General features: G+C 42.4%; 1 protein-coding gene across 1 annotated transcript in view; it reads left to right on the forward strand.

Moving 5' to 3' along the window:
• RALGAPA2 (Ral GTPase activating protein catalytic alpha subunit 2) overlaps positions 1-14,811 on the forward strand; it is a 291,675-nt gene that overhangs the window by 24,699 nt on the left and 252,165 nt on the right. The gene's annotated exons all lie outside the window — the stretch shown is intronic.

The raw sequence follows: 14,811 nt of genomic DNA on the forward strand, positions 1-14,811 counted from the left end.
ATATAAATTTTATTTTTTACACATTCTGGAGTTTAGCATTAATGCTGTATATAGGATATATTTAAATGTTAGCACTTTGCTGCCCCATTCTCACCTCTCCAAGCAGTGCTGAGAAGGAACTTTTGCATTGAATAATAAGTAATTGCATTTTTCCCAAACACAACCAAAAAGATGTGATAGGAGTGTCAAAAATGTCCCCCTCAGCTTTAATCTTCATGATGTGCCTGAGAAAAATTAACTTGTAAAATGCACAGTTGAGAAATGACATTAAAGCAGCTCTACTTAATACCTTACCTGCTATTGAAAACAATACTCTGTATCCAGGAAATGGTTTTTATTTTTTCTTTCTTTCTTTCCTTTTCTTTCCTTCTTTCCTTCTTTCCTTCTTTCCTCTGTGAAACTGTACTCCTGGTGACAATGTAAAGTACCATCCACATATTAGTGAAGGCCGTGAGCTGATACTTGTGGCGCTTCAGGTGCCCTTAAACCCAGGGTGCTATATTTACAAATGTCGCCTTTCATCAAGAAGTTGGCACTTGGCATGCTTTCTGAACTTCTCTTTGAGTGCCAAGGCCAGATTTCTATCAATGAAGCCGGTAGACACACAGCCTTTGGTGTGTAAAGAGAATTACCTCTTTTACACACTACATCATTAGTTTTCCTGGTTCCAACCTGTTTAGTGTAAATAGGCTGTTATGCTGTATTTGTACTGACAATAGGAACTAATGTGTGTCCTCCAGCCCTACAGGAGAAACTTGCTTCTTTACCTCTGCTATTTACTGTGCCCAGTGCTATATCCAGCTCTATTTGGTGCATTATTTTTAGGGCTAGTTCACACCAGTGTGTTCTGGTCCGATTGGTGCAGGAACGCATTCCGGCCGGCTCACTTGGTTTTGGGAGGGGACGTGGAGGTGCATTGAAGTCAATGGCACTGCAGCCACGACCTCTGGCCGCAGTGCGATTACCCGCACCGGTGCACTCAGAAAAATGCTGAATGCACTATTTTTTCTGACCGCATCGGACCGGGACGCAGGCATTGATGTGCCACGTGTTCTGGTGCGTGTGATCGCACTGTGGCTGGAGGGCGTGGCTGCGGTGCCATTGACTTAAATGCACCGCCACGTCCCCTTGCACCCCAAAACAAAGTGAGGCGGCCGGAATGCGATGAAGTGCGTTACGGCACCAATCGGGCCGGAGCACACTGGGGCTGGTGTGAATTAGCCCCTATGGGTGGCCTCATAAATTCCTATTGCCAGTATTAGAATATTGCAACTCTCTCTGGGTTTAGGGGCTACCTGGATGCCTTAAGACAACTTAGGAGATATGCAGACAAGTAGAGCTGTAGGGTTCTAACTGGGACTAGGGTAATATTTACATGATTCTTACCTTTCTGCAAAACGGGAACAGAATTAACAAGAGAGGGTGTACATACACATTGCAGAAAGCCATATTCTAATTAACTAATAAAGAATGAATTGTGTTATGTATGGACTTCACATTTCTGTTGCAGATTAGTGAAGGCAGAATAAGAACGTATGAGGATGGTAGTGTGTGTGTGAAGGTGCCCACACACCTTACGATAATCGCGGGAAATCCCGCGATCATACGATTATCGTAAGGTGTGTGGGAGCCGTGCGACCTCTGCTACTGTAAGGTCGCACGACTTTTATCTTAGGTACAATGTCCACACAAATGAGCCCAGAATGTGTGTGCGTTGCAGGCATTAGAATGAAAGCTCCTCTAGGGCAGGGGCGGTTTACATGGTTGCATGTAATATATAAAATACCATTACTTTAACATTACAGAGTATTAAAACACCCTTGAAACCAAATTGCAAACTCATTTGCAAAGCCGCATAGGGTATGAGCAACATTAGAAACAGCTGGTATAGCAAGTAAGGAATTAATGATCGGTTCACATGACTTTACCTGTGTTAGCAGCTGTTCCCTATGCAAAACAGCACCCAGTCTTCATTAGGCTTTCTGCACACGTCATTGCTCAGCTACAAAGGAATGATGACATGTACCTCAAACACAATTTATGATCCTGTAATATGATGAATTTATTTATACTGAGAAATGTGTAGCGAGATCTGATTATAAATAACAGTGATTTACCGAAAGCGATAGGCCACAGGCACACAGATGTCTGAAAACGACAAACAGTAAGGCATCTGAATGTGCACAGAGGCATTGCCATGCCATGATCTTTACTCCCCATCTGAACTTGGCTGCAGGAATCACAAACAATCATGGAGGTCTACGTGACACCAATTAAACTATTCATTGCCAGGATATCATTTGATTTCACCCTATTTATATAATATTTACCTATATCAGTGGTTTACCAAAGGTAAACTCCAGTGGTGCTTCACACTGGTTCCTCCTGCCATCCGCTATGTCACTACAGGACACAGTAGTCATATAGAAGCCAGCTGAGGGAACCACAGTGTGCAACGTGTGTTGGAAGATTAGAATTCTTTGGCAGCAATAGTTCTTTGAGAGGGAATGTTTGGGTCCCTTTTAATCTTTGAAATGCATATAAGGAGTATAGGCAACTTGTGGGGGGCTTCAGTTTTTTTCTTTACCAATGCATGGCTGTAGTGTGTTAGCCCAGCCCATTCCCTTTTAGTAGTCTGTTAACTTGGGGGCCTCTTTTGCTTAGATGTTTGACAGGCAGGGGGGTATTCCCAAACGCAGCAAATGCTCCCTCTTGTCTCCAAACATACAGAAATAAATGACGTACCAAAGAGCCAGCAGTAATAAGATTAAAATGTCTAAGGCAGGTTTGAATCTGATTGGTGGCTGTAAGAATCTGATTGGCGATACAGTGAACAAAGAAGTAGTTACACAGCAGAAGGTTTTGGAAGTAGACAGTCTCCATAAGTGAGAAGCTGCCTGGAATCTGATTGTAGTGGATTGCACAAACCCAGATGGCTCAACTGTAAACTAACGTCCTCCTTGTGCCAAGAGAACATTCATTTAAATATTTTTTTTGGTGCAATCTATGCTTCTGAGATTGCTCTAATTTCCAGGAGTGGGCTGAACATTACCGCCGGGGGAACAGAAGAGTTGATTGGTAACCTATCTGATTGGATACTAAAGAAGTGATGGCAATAATCCACTCGTTCACTGCCATTACCTCTGATCAGTCTTTACCCAGGTGTGTAACAGTTGTCGCCAGTGAGAAATCCCCTGGGAATGATTTTATGCTAAAGTCAAACCTTGCCAGTCTCTGGTGAAGACCAGACTTTGCACCCCTAGAAGCTCCCATCACTTGCCACGTCCACTGCATGATACATCACCTCACTATGCTTTGCATTGGTGGGCCACTTGTCAGGCAGTAGTTGGCATGATGTATGTAAAATATTGTTGACTAAGCAGGCGGCTCATCTATCATATTCTATATGGACTTAGTTTCCTATGATGAGGGGTGATGTTCCTTCCTGTTTTGAAGTACTTGATGATTGTTGCTTACTATTTTTAGATGCAATAAAGAGTTTTTTTTCCTCTTTTCTTTAAAGGATAATGCTAGGTGAGTAGTTGTTGATGGGATTAAAGCTTTTTAACCAAGGTATTGCTGAATTGAACTAATACGAGTATTGCAAAAAGGATGCTCTACTTCTGAACATCATTCAGTTAATAAATTTGATTTATACTTTGCTATTTAACACAGTGCTGGCTGTACTCATCCACTCAATAAACATTATTTATTCAGATATCTTTAACAAGATCTTACTGTATTGACCCGTATCAACCAGTTGCTCCTAAATATTCATTATCCATTAGTTTTTATTTCTTTTTGGTTGTAGGCCGGATTTCTGGCAGCAGCAAATAGTATTCTTTTGCGCTTATCGAACAGATATATAACAAAACACTTTTGGTATATGTAACAGTCCAAAAGGGACCTTTATAAGAGATGAGCCGCAGAAAAACAAAAGGTGTGCACCCCAATCTGATTTATTTCAATTTGAAAAAGAGGCTTTTCCCATGGTCATCTTCCAGGACAGCTAATTGAGAGATGATCTGGGGGTATTTTTTTAAATATTTTTATTTCATGTTCTCTGGATCTTTCCCCATTGTTAAGTGGGGACTTCCTGTCACCTTGGGTGTTGCTTCTGCCACTCCTTTGTCTTGTGGGCCATAATGTGGCTATGGTGGTGCCCCCTCCTTCCTGGTAAGCTGCATGTGAGGCATAGTGAAAGAAAATGGTGGCAAGCATGTGTCAGGGATACCGGCACAGGTGACCGCACACCTGCGCAGGTACCTACACAGGCAGACCAAACACTTATGACCACACCGGACAGGGCAGAATGTTTTATATACAGTTTAATCAACAGCAAACTAAACAACACCCAAAAGCAAACATAAATAAGTAACATCAACCAGACTACTAGCAGGTAATGGAAACAGGAGGACAAGCAGGTAATGGCAACAAGAGGACAAGCAGGTAATGGCAACAAGAGGACAAGCAGGTAATGGCAACAAGAGGACAAGCAGGTAATGGCAACAAGAGGACAAGCAGGTAATGGCAACAAGAGGACAAGCAAGTAATGGCAACAAGAGGACAAGCAAGTAATGGCAACAAGAGGAAAGGCAGGTAATGGCAACAAGAGGTATCTAGGCCTGCAAATGGGTAACCGGGCTCGGGACACAAACAGGGTACAGGACTGGTAACAGGACTCTGGACGGAAAGCAGGGTTCACCGGAACTGGGGACTCGGGTTCAAGTTTCAGGAAACGATACTGAGCCATCATCCTGACTGCAGGGAGGGTTTAAATATCCTCCCAGGAAGCACCAGGTGATGGCTAAGTACTGGCAGCTGGGAAACACCCGCAGGTGAGCACTGGAGCTGCAGGTCTCGGCTCCTGCGCCACCTAGAGGTGCTCTGGATCCTAACAGCATGACTTCTGATGGTAGCTAGTGATGCACTTCTGGGCCGCCGGTGACATACCTCTGGTGTAGGCGCATGTAACTGTTATGAGGCGGACTTTCTTCTCCTCACCAGTCTGCAGACAATCTCCTGGCGGGAGGAGTGGGTAAAGGGCTGCGGCACCCGTGAGTTCTCTGCACGCTAATGCTACAGTGCAGCTCTGGTTCCTCAGCACAGATTTTTATAGCCAGAGGTGAGGCTTTTTTGCAGTGCTGCCATTTACCTTTCCTAGAGTTGGCTGAAAGTGTGACAAATGGTATTTGTTTCCTTTTTTCTTGTATACTAAATTTGTGAGTTAAACCTAGTAAAAAGTGCGACAATTGTATTTCTAAACTTTCAGGTTCTTCTGACAAGGTTTTTTGTGGGAAGTGGATTTGTCAGGATCCGAAACTGCTTCAATTGTGAAAGAATCTATGAATTCTGTGAGAGGTGAAATGTTCTTTCAGACCTAGGGCCTTTGACATCAAAATCTGGCCCTCAGTCTGCTAATGTTGTACCGAATCCTTTGGTGCCTCCTGCATCAGACCTGCAAACTGTATGTCCTAAAACAGTATGAGAATTTTCGGAAAGTTAAGATTTGGGTGCTTCATCGGATGGTGAGAAATGAGAATTATTCAGGTGAGGATAAGGAAGATGAAGGTGAAGCCAGGTTCCTCTTTCCGGCAGAGGAGACATTTGAGCCATTAAAAGCAATTTAATACTTTTGAACAGATTGATGTGCAGCCTGTTCTTTCGGCTCGGGATTTAATGTACAGGGGATTGTAGGAAAGAAAGTCTAGTGTCTTGCTGGTTCATTAATCTCTTAAGGAAATGATTTTAAGAGAACATATTATAGAGAGTATATTGTATAAGAGAGGTCCTATAAGAAACAGGATGCGTCCACCTTTCCTGTAGGCCCAGCCTTGGTTTCCACTTTTTTTGGCTAGATATTTGGATGTCTGGGTAGAAATGCTCAATCGCCTCCTTGTTTCTGAGACACCAGCAGACCAGATTTAGTCACAAAATCTGTAGCTTTTTTAGCTGATGCAGCAGTAGAATTAGTTAAAGCTACAGGAACCCCTTGTGAGGCTTCCTTCCCTGTCACTAGAGGCTGTGGATTTTGGATGCAGCATGTTTGTGTGTGGGATGTAGAAAGTGAGGAATGAGGAATGATGTTGACGACTAGTCCCATTGAGGTGCTGGTACATTTTCCATGACTGATATGCTGCAGACCAAAATGGTGCTGTTGGACACAGATACGCTAAATGAGGCCCACACTCCAGATCTCTTTGGACCAGCCCTGGGTTAGCAGTGGCCTGTACCTTTGGGGCAGTGCTACCAAATATATTAGGAGAGTTGTTTTCTCCAGTCCTCTGCAAACTGCCCTTGGACAAAATCCTTCCTCACTGCTATTCTGCCTCTCCACTTATCTTTACTCCACTTCAGTTGGTGGTATCAATGAGTGCCCTGCCACCTCATCATCATCCACCTCCTCCTCATTGCTGGAGCCTATTTTGCAGTTAGCTCTACTAGAATTGGTATATAAAGATTAACATAAAAAATCCACTGCAAGTGGAAGACATCAATCTCAAATAAAATAAAGAAAAGCAGTAAATTTACTTTCTAGACTTCTGTACAGTAATAGCTTCAATAATAGGTTATAAAATTCACAGATCTTAAATGAGCCCAACAATTGTTATCTATAGTCGAGTAGATATGTATGTCTGTTTGTCAGGTTGTGCCCCTTATTTTGTTCTAGGGCAATACAGTTGTTTGGCAGATTAGGTGGTGAGATCAAAGCATATGCTCCCACATCAGGTGGCGGCATGTGAGGTACAATCGACCAATGGTATCTGCACGTAATGGTTAGTTAAGTAACATAACTTAAACGGTATATCCAGTGTAGCGTGCAGTTGTTATCACTTGTGTTCGATTATTGATGCTCACCACCCGGTAAATGCCCCTGCCAGCCTAGCGGGTCACACTGGCGTTAGCCTAGATTTTAGGGTGGCCCAGTAGTAAAGTTCAGAGAAAGATGTGGAGACACTTAGTGACTGTCATACCGCCTCAACGTAGGCAGACAGGCACACAGAGAAAGAAGGGGAGAAGAGGGAGGAGATGCACTTTCGAGTAGTCGTTTCTCAGATCACGTGTCCAACAGGGATCTATCGAAGTTTGGCGGGAAGAAATTGTCGACCCATGGTTCCCACACTTTATTAAATTTGGAGAGGTTGTCGAGTAGTTTTGCAGTCAATTTCTCGTTATACAAGGTCCAGTGGATTCTGTTTTTCACAGCTGAGATACTCAGGTTGCTTGAGAGCCAAGCGTGGGCTATAACTTGCTTAACTGCTGTAAGCACATGGGTGAGAAGTCGGAATTCGTATTTGGAGATGTCGGGTGGTCTGATATTCAGCAGAGCTTCACTCGGGGTCAGATGTATGTTCCTCGTAGTGAGGATGCTAAGCATCGCGTTCACCTGAGACCATAGTCTTTGGGCAATTGGGCAGGTCCACCCTATCTGAAGGTAGTCCCCCCTTGTTGAGCAGCCGCGGAAACAGTTCATGGCGCTATATTTTTAATCCTCAGTCTCTGAAAAGAGGAATGCTTGTGCATCTTCCTGCAGAAAGTCTATAATCATGTGATTGGGGGGGGGATTGTGGGGGTGTTTTTACACAAGAATACGTTGCACTGCATTACCACGCTGTGCATGTTAAGTCTTCTTGGGCTTGTTGCAGGTTTTGGCATTTTACACAGATTGTGAATATTTTTTGTCCTAATGTCACAGGGGACGGGTATTTTGGGGGGAAATCTCCCTGGGAGGGGCACAGACTGAAGTCCTGACGGATGTTCTAACACTTCAACTTCTTCACTGCCATTTCAGAAATATTGTATTTGCATGTTTGATTACAGGGCACGATATAACAATGTTCTGTATTGTATTATTGTCTTTCTATTAATGCATATACAGAATAATACTTAAAGGTGAACTCCAGCTTTAAAAATGTATATATACTATAGAAGGGTGTGGCGATGCCACAATGTAATTTGGCAACATTATCCACAAGAACACTTAGTTAGAGGGGCTAAGAGGTTCCACAATGTGAATACCTTTGTAGAGGAGGAACTGGCTGTTCAGTTCCTTCCAGGTTTTCCAGATTATAGTGGGATGGGATCTTCAGTCCTGGGGCCAGGTGTTACCAAGGTGGCTGAGAGCAGCCTAATTAGGAAGCCAGCCCAGTGCTCTGGGGAGAGTTGTGGGTGTGCAGGAGGCACACGACAACAGGCAGACTCTGCTGCGTGCAAAGTGACACAGCCAGGAAGGTCTGCAGAGTTCAAGAGGGTTGGGGACCCTGAGATACCTGCTAGAGAGACAGAGAGAGACAGTGACCCACGAGGGGTGAATATTGAACCGCTTGGAGCTGAGGAAAGCTGCTGAGCAGTGCTGAGGACTGTATTTACAGAGAAATCCGATAAAGTCCTGAGACTATCACACTGGGAGTGTATGGGACAGACAGATGTCGGTGAGACCAAAACACGATGTTTTGATGAAAGTCCAATGAACTGTTATGCTTCATTTATGCTGAAGAAAGGCGAGTTACTTTGTGAAGTTCTTGGATTGTTGACCTTTTTGAGTGAATAAAGACTGTCCTTTTTTATGTTAGTCTGCTTCAGGAGTGGTCCCTTAGCGTGCACCATTGGGCTATATTCCACAAACTATCACAATACTTGCATTGGTCCGGCTTGATACAATGTAAATATCTCATCTATCTCATCTATCTCATCTATCTCATCCCTGACAGGGCCATGGGGATTCTGTAATACACTGAGCAGCAATTCAGGAGATGCTTAGTATTTTTTCAATGAATACTAGTTCTCTGATGTAACGTGACATCACTCCCTCTCATCCAATCCAGACACCGAGCACAATCACCTATAATAACAGTGTGTATCTGGTGCCCCAGATCAGCAAGAGAAGGGAGGGATTTTTTTTGTACCACACTAGTCAAAAGGATATAATATTATTTGTTGTCTGCTTATTGTCACAGTAGCCGTGTGTTATCTACATATTGCCATGGTTTGCCACTTTGTTGCCTGTATATTGTCACAATTGCCTGCTTGTTTTCCACATATTGTCATGATTGTGACAATATTGATTGGTGTTTCACCCATTTTAAGGATGTAACATGATATATGGTCACATTTCCTTCCCCTTTCTTGAATTTATGGGGTGCTTTTGCTCCTGGTTGTTGTTTGAATTCAAAGCAGCTGCGCTTTGGCGTGCAGAAGCGTCATCTATTCACTGGGATTTTTAATTGAGAATATTACTAGTCCCATCTGCCATTGAACAGCAGATTCCACTGTCAGCAGGGCGATGACCTCCCTGTACTTGTAGTCCATTGTTTAGTTCCTCATTCCTCGTAACAGAACCTCTGTATGGACTTGTGGCTCGGGGTAACCAATGCACTGAATGGAAATATGTAATAAATGCACTTTTAAATTCATTGTTATTATTTCTTTGTGTTTTACTAGTTGCTATTTTGCATGATTAAAGGAGAACTATGAGGTGAGTGCTTTTCACTCACCTCATAGTTCTAGCCGACCTGTGACAATGAGACTGTCACAGGTCGGCTCAGTAGATCGGGAGGTGAGCGAGCATATACCGGCGTTATGGGAAGGACAGGGGAAGGACTGGATTCCCCCATCCCTGCTCCGATCCGCTAGCGCTGACTGGCGGAACGGACGGGCCGGGTACAGCTGGCTCTTCCTCTAGATAGGCAGAGCCAGCTGTCACTCACACAGCTGGGCGGATCTCGACATCGATGTCGGGATCCGCTCCGGCTGCGGCGTCTCAGTATACCGCGAGCTGTAGCTCACGATATACTAAGCTTTGGGTAACGGGAGGACGCTAGTTTGTGTCCTCCCGTTACCCTAAGGAGAACTAAGGGGAAAAGCCCTGACCCCATAGTTCTCCTTTTAACTTTAGCTTACTTCGATATCAATCATTTAGCTCTTGTTTTAATATTTTAAGTAATGGAGATATTCTTTTTTTTCTCTCTCTGCAGTTCGCAGGTTAACTTCTTGTCTTTCAGCTGTAAAACAAATTGTTCCTTATGACATAATCCGCTAAATATTGTAGTCAGCCTATATTTTGTACGTACCCCTTTGTAAGATTTCACACGTTGATCTGATTTGGACTATTTCCAGCTGTATATTTAAAGATTCAGGAATAAAGACCAGCTTTGAGGAAAGACGCAGAACTATGATGTATGATGGAAAAGAAAGTAGATGTGCTTCAGAACATCTCTGTAAAACCCTGCAGCACCTGCTGGGCTAAATGTCCTGGTGTGGACTCTGTCTAATGGTGCCCAGTGGGATATAGAGTACTCTTTGAATTACTGTGTTTAGTAGAGCAATTACCTAGAAGACTAGGTGTGTAGAGAGTCTGTCAGGAGAAATTGCTCTGTGTCAAGAAAATTAACTTGAGTGATGCAAAGCAATGAAGTCAGTGGGAGATGACTGCCGGGAGGGAAAACCTTCATAGATGGGCAGAGACTTTTTGTGGCTCCTCTGTTTTTATTATATCCCTTTTGCTTTTATTTTCAGTATTGCTTTGCTTTATTAGACAGATTAGCTAATCTGTGATTTACAAATTGCTATCCATCTCCATGTTGATTTATAGCTTGGTATGTGCATAGTAGTTCTGAGAATGTTCTTCTGATTTCCATGCACATTCCAGAATGAATAAACAGACATTTAATGCGTAAAGACTGATAATCCAATTATTTACATGCTAAAAACACTTGAATGTGTTTTAAATGATGTATCACACTGTCTTTGTACTAGCTTCCTGGTAATCCTCTGCTCTTTGGCAGACAACGAGGCATTGTTAAGTTGGCATACAATAGAAGATTTTCGTACGAATGCTCATACACAAAATCTCGTCCGAACATTATTGCCATCAGAAACTTGGAAATTGTTGTTCAAAATATTGTTTGACTTTAAAGTGATATTAAAGGGTTTCTAAACCCTCAGCTTTTTTTGCATATATCTACTGCAGCAGAAGATATATGCAAAAAGTAAAAAAAAAAAAAAAAACGCCTTAACAGCGGTTTAAACAAACTTGTGTCTTCCCCGCGCGCTCCCGTCTGAAAATGTGAAAATTCTCGGCCGGGCGCAAAGGATCTTGGGACGCGCGAATGAGCAGTTCACATTTTCGGCGAGGTAAGTCTATGGACGCGTGCACCCGCATGCAGACAGGGGGCAGGACAGGAAGTGCCAGCAAGGACAGAGGAGTCGGAGCTGGATCGGACACCGGCCGTGTCGCTGGAGAGAAGGCTGACAACATCAGGAAAGAAGAAGAAGATCGGATTAATAGACATTATTTAAGGTAAGTGCTTTAAAGTCACAAATATTTGCCCCCCCCCCCCCAAGCTCCTTTAAGGACTTCCCTTAAATGATGCCTCTTGCCTCTTCGGACGGAAGCGAGTGGCGAGGACAGAGATAATTAGTAATCTTTTTGGTAACTTTTGAATTTTTTGTTGTTGCTAGAAGTAGAGTTTAATTATACTTTAACATTCGATTTTTGAATTAACGGAATTTCCCAGACATAAACCACATTCAATGTTAGAATTCTGTTCGTCCAAAATCCTTGGATTTGTTCATCATTATAGTTGGAAACGATTGTCATTTTGACCCCATTTATTGTTAGGAAATGAGAGTTCCAAAAACAAATTGTATAAGGTTGTCAGTAAAATAAATGGAGTTTGCTGATTGGATTAGAGAGTTAACAGATATTAGCTTTAGGAGAATGAGCTGTTGTTTTTTCATAAGCCAATCATCGCATTGACTGAGCTGTATTGTTTTGACTGGAGCTGGTCTGGACTTTGTATGGTGCATAGAAAGCCATTCAGTTATTTGTTTTCAATTATGTATTTAATAGTTTGCCAATGCTTACACTTTAAACCTACATGTCATTGTCGGTCAGTATTGATGCAGAATGATTTTTATAACATTAGAGCAGGGGTAGCAAACCTCCGGCCCTCCAGCTGTGGTGAAACTACAAATCCCATGATGCATCTCTCTTCAAGAGTCATGTCTGTGGCTGTGAGAATCTTGCAATGCCTCATGGGATTTGTAGTTCCACCACAGCTGGAGGGCCGGAGGTTTGCTACCCCTGGTTTAGAGGGTGCATTTCTTCGACTTCATAGAAGCGAAGCCAGGTCTGGACAAATCCTGGGAGCCAGGTAACCAATGCTTCTTAAAAATTCAGCTGGCTCCTAAAAATTAAACTCTGCTGGGTTCTCCATTGGACAGACTGGCTCTGGGATTTCATATTTGTCCATCCCTGGGCTAATCATTCCGATTGCCTCCATTTAAGATTTCTTGTCTTGGAGTGTATGCAGCTGCATTTTGATAATGGCAGACAGTTCAGGCTGTGTAAAAAAATGAGCCCCGGAGATGAACTACAAAAGTTGTAAAGCTCTAACATATTTTTACTTTATAAAAAGGCCCTAGAGTGTATGTCTCAGTGTCTCTCATTGGCATTTTTAGGGTTTGGCTTTACAGGTTCACTGGGCTAATTGAAAAATGACTCCTTTAGTAAATTACCCCATAGGGGTCAATGGACTTGGCTAGAAGGAAAGAAGGTAAAAAGCCAAAATGTCTATCTACATTTTAGATTGCCTCAGGGTCTAGTTACACTAATTTGATGTGCTGTGCTGCAGTTCCTCAAATTCCTCAAAATGAATGGCCTTCCTTAATGCAGTGCATGTAGCATGTAGACTGTGTGAGGAGACCCTTACAAGCAAACATTGGCATACACCATTGCAAAGCTGTTCAGGGGTCCTGATTTAAATTGGCAACGTTGGTAAAATCGCAAACTCCCCAGCTGAGGGTCTGTTTCTTACACATTTGCATCTACATTTTGTTCTACATAATTGGTTCAATCATAAACCTGAAACAGCTGCTGCCAGTAATCTTCTATTTACATTCATAGATGTACACATTGCCTGGCTCTTAGTAGATTGACTTGTTCCTCACCTTTTTAAAGGACAGTTGCAGAAACATGTGCACATGTTGGTTGCAACTGTCAGATTGTCTTATTTGAGCTCTCAAAATCTAATTTGCCTTGTAGGTCTGTGCAGCATTTCTTAATGCCGCACAAAGTCGTGTGCTTGTACATCTTTTGCAAGGGTAAAAGAAAGAAAACAAAAAGTGAAATTGACAATCCTATTAGCCATTGTATGGCGTATTTTACATTGATCGGCTCTCCTGGGTTTTTGCTTCCTTGACACTTCCTGTTCATCACTAGCTGTGTCAGGAAAGAGCTTGGCCCTGAGAGGTGCTACATAAACATTACCGTGGTAGTAATTGATCCTTCCAAGGTCATTGAGTGGCTGGGTTACACTGTTATCTCTATCCTTTAAACATTTCAGAGCTATTAAATAATTGTTACCTATGATATAGCCATAACCACCATTAGTTGGGCAGCTAGGGAAGAGAGGGACATATATTATCAGACTTTTGTATTCATCAAAAATGTGCAGAAAAAGTACAATTTGAATATTCTTCATTATATATTGCTAGCTTATTTTTCTGTGTGAACACCTCCCTCATATATCTGTAAGAAATAAGACAAGGCAACTGGACTTGCTGTATTTTTCTTGAAGATGTTTCACTAGTCATCCAACCAGCTTTCTCAATTCAGAATGACTTGTACAAAAATGCTCTGTGAATAAATATGGTGAATGTTGCTCCAATTCACACAATCTGTTAGTCACAACCAGGTGTTGATTGCATTTGCATAATTGGAGTCTAGGAGGTGTTATTAACCCCTTCATGACTGAGCTAGTTTTCAGGTTCTGTTCATAAATGACTGACACATTTTTTACATTTTTGCTGTGTGATTCTTCCACAGCAGTAATATACTTTCTTACTAAATGTGCCCACACATATTATATATAGTTTTTTAGAGGACAGATAGGGCTATATAATTATAAAACACTTTTTTCACAAGTTTTGATTATTTTTTTTAGATTTTTTTTATATTAATTATAGTATAAATAGGCACAAAGTGACAAGACGTCACTCCCGTCACGAAGGGGTTAACCTGCCCAGAGAGAGGTGTTAAAACAGCAATGTATGTGGCAGACAATAGATGACCCCCCCCACCTCTATTCAAGCTTGGCTTCTCCAATTTTCTGCGCACTGCGCTCTGGAGGAATGTGCCTTTTGCGCTTCAAACTACTGCGGGTTGCAGCTGCAAAAGGCAAGCTGTGATTGGCTAATGATGGGCAAACAAAGGTATTGAACAAGAAGAATGTAAACATTTGAAAGTCACATACATTTACTGTACGAGTAACACTACAATAATAACTCAGACTACGCGCTGTCATAAAGTACTCTATACTTCCCTTTGCTTGTAGCCCTTCAGGTCTGTTCACTGAACCTGTTGCTACTCATGAATACTGCTGCTGAAAACCTATTAACCCCTTCATGACTGAGGCCCTTTTTTAATTTTTTGCACCCATGTTATATTCCACATTTTAGGCCTGAAAATGACTTAAACAGTGATGTCTCACGCTATAGTCTATCCAAGTTTGATACGCAGCAAGCTCAGCCAATTGAAGGCAGCTAAACACACCATCTGACCTTACTTGTAGACGGGGCCATAGCGGCCTTGAGAACGGATTTGGGAATGCAGTGTTACATGTGAACGTATAAATACAGCTGTTGGAAACTGAAATGAGAACTTGATTGCTAAGAAGATTACCTATTTTCCACTGTGGTTATGCAGCGTTTGAGCACAAAGATAAAGCTCACCCCAGCTGTGTGCATCTCATGATAAGCACATGGAAAGCAGTGTAGACAGTATTGAATTGGTACTGGACAGGAAGGGAA

This window comes from Nanorana parkeri, unplaced genomic scaffold (genome assembly GCF_000935625.1).
Source record: "Nanorana parkeri isolate BGI_ZX_2015 unplaced genomic scaffold, ASM93562v1 scaffold72, whole genome shotgun sequence".
Lineage (NCBI taxonomy): Eukaryota > Metazoa > Chordata > Amphibia > Anura > Dicroglossidae > Nanorana > Nanorana parkeri.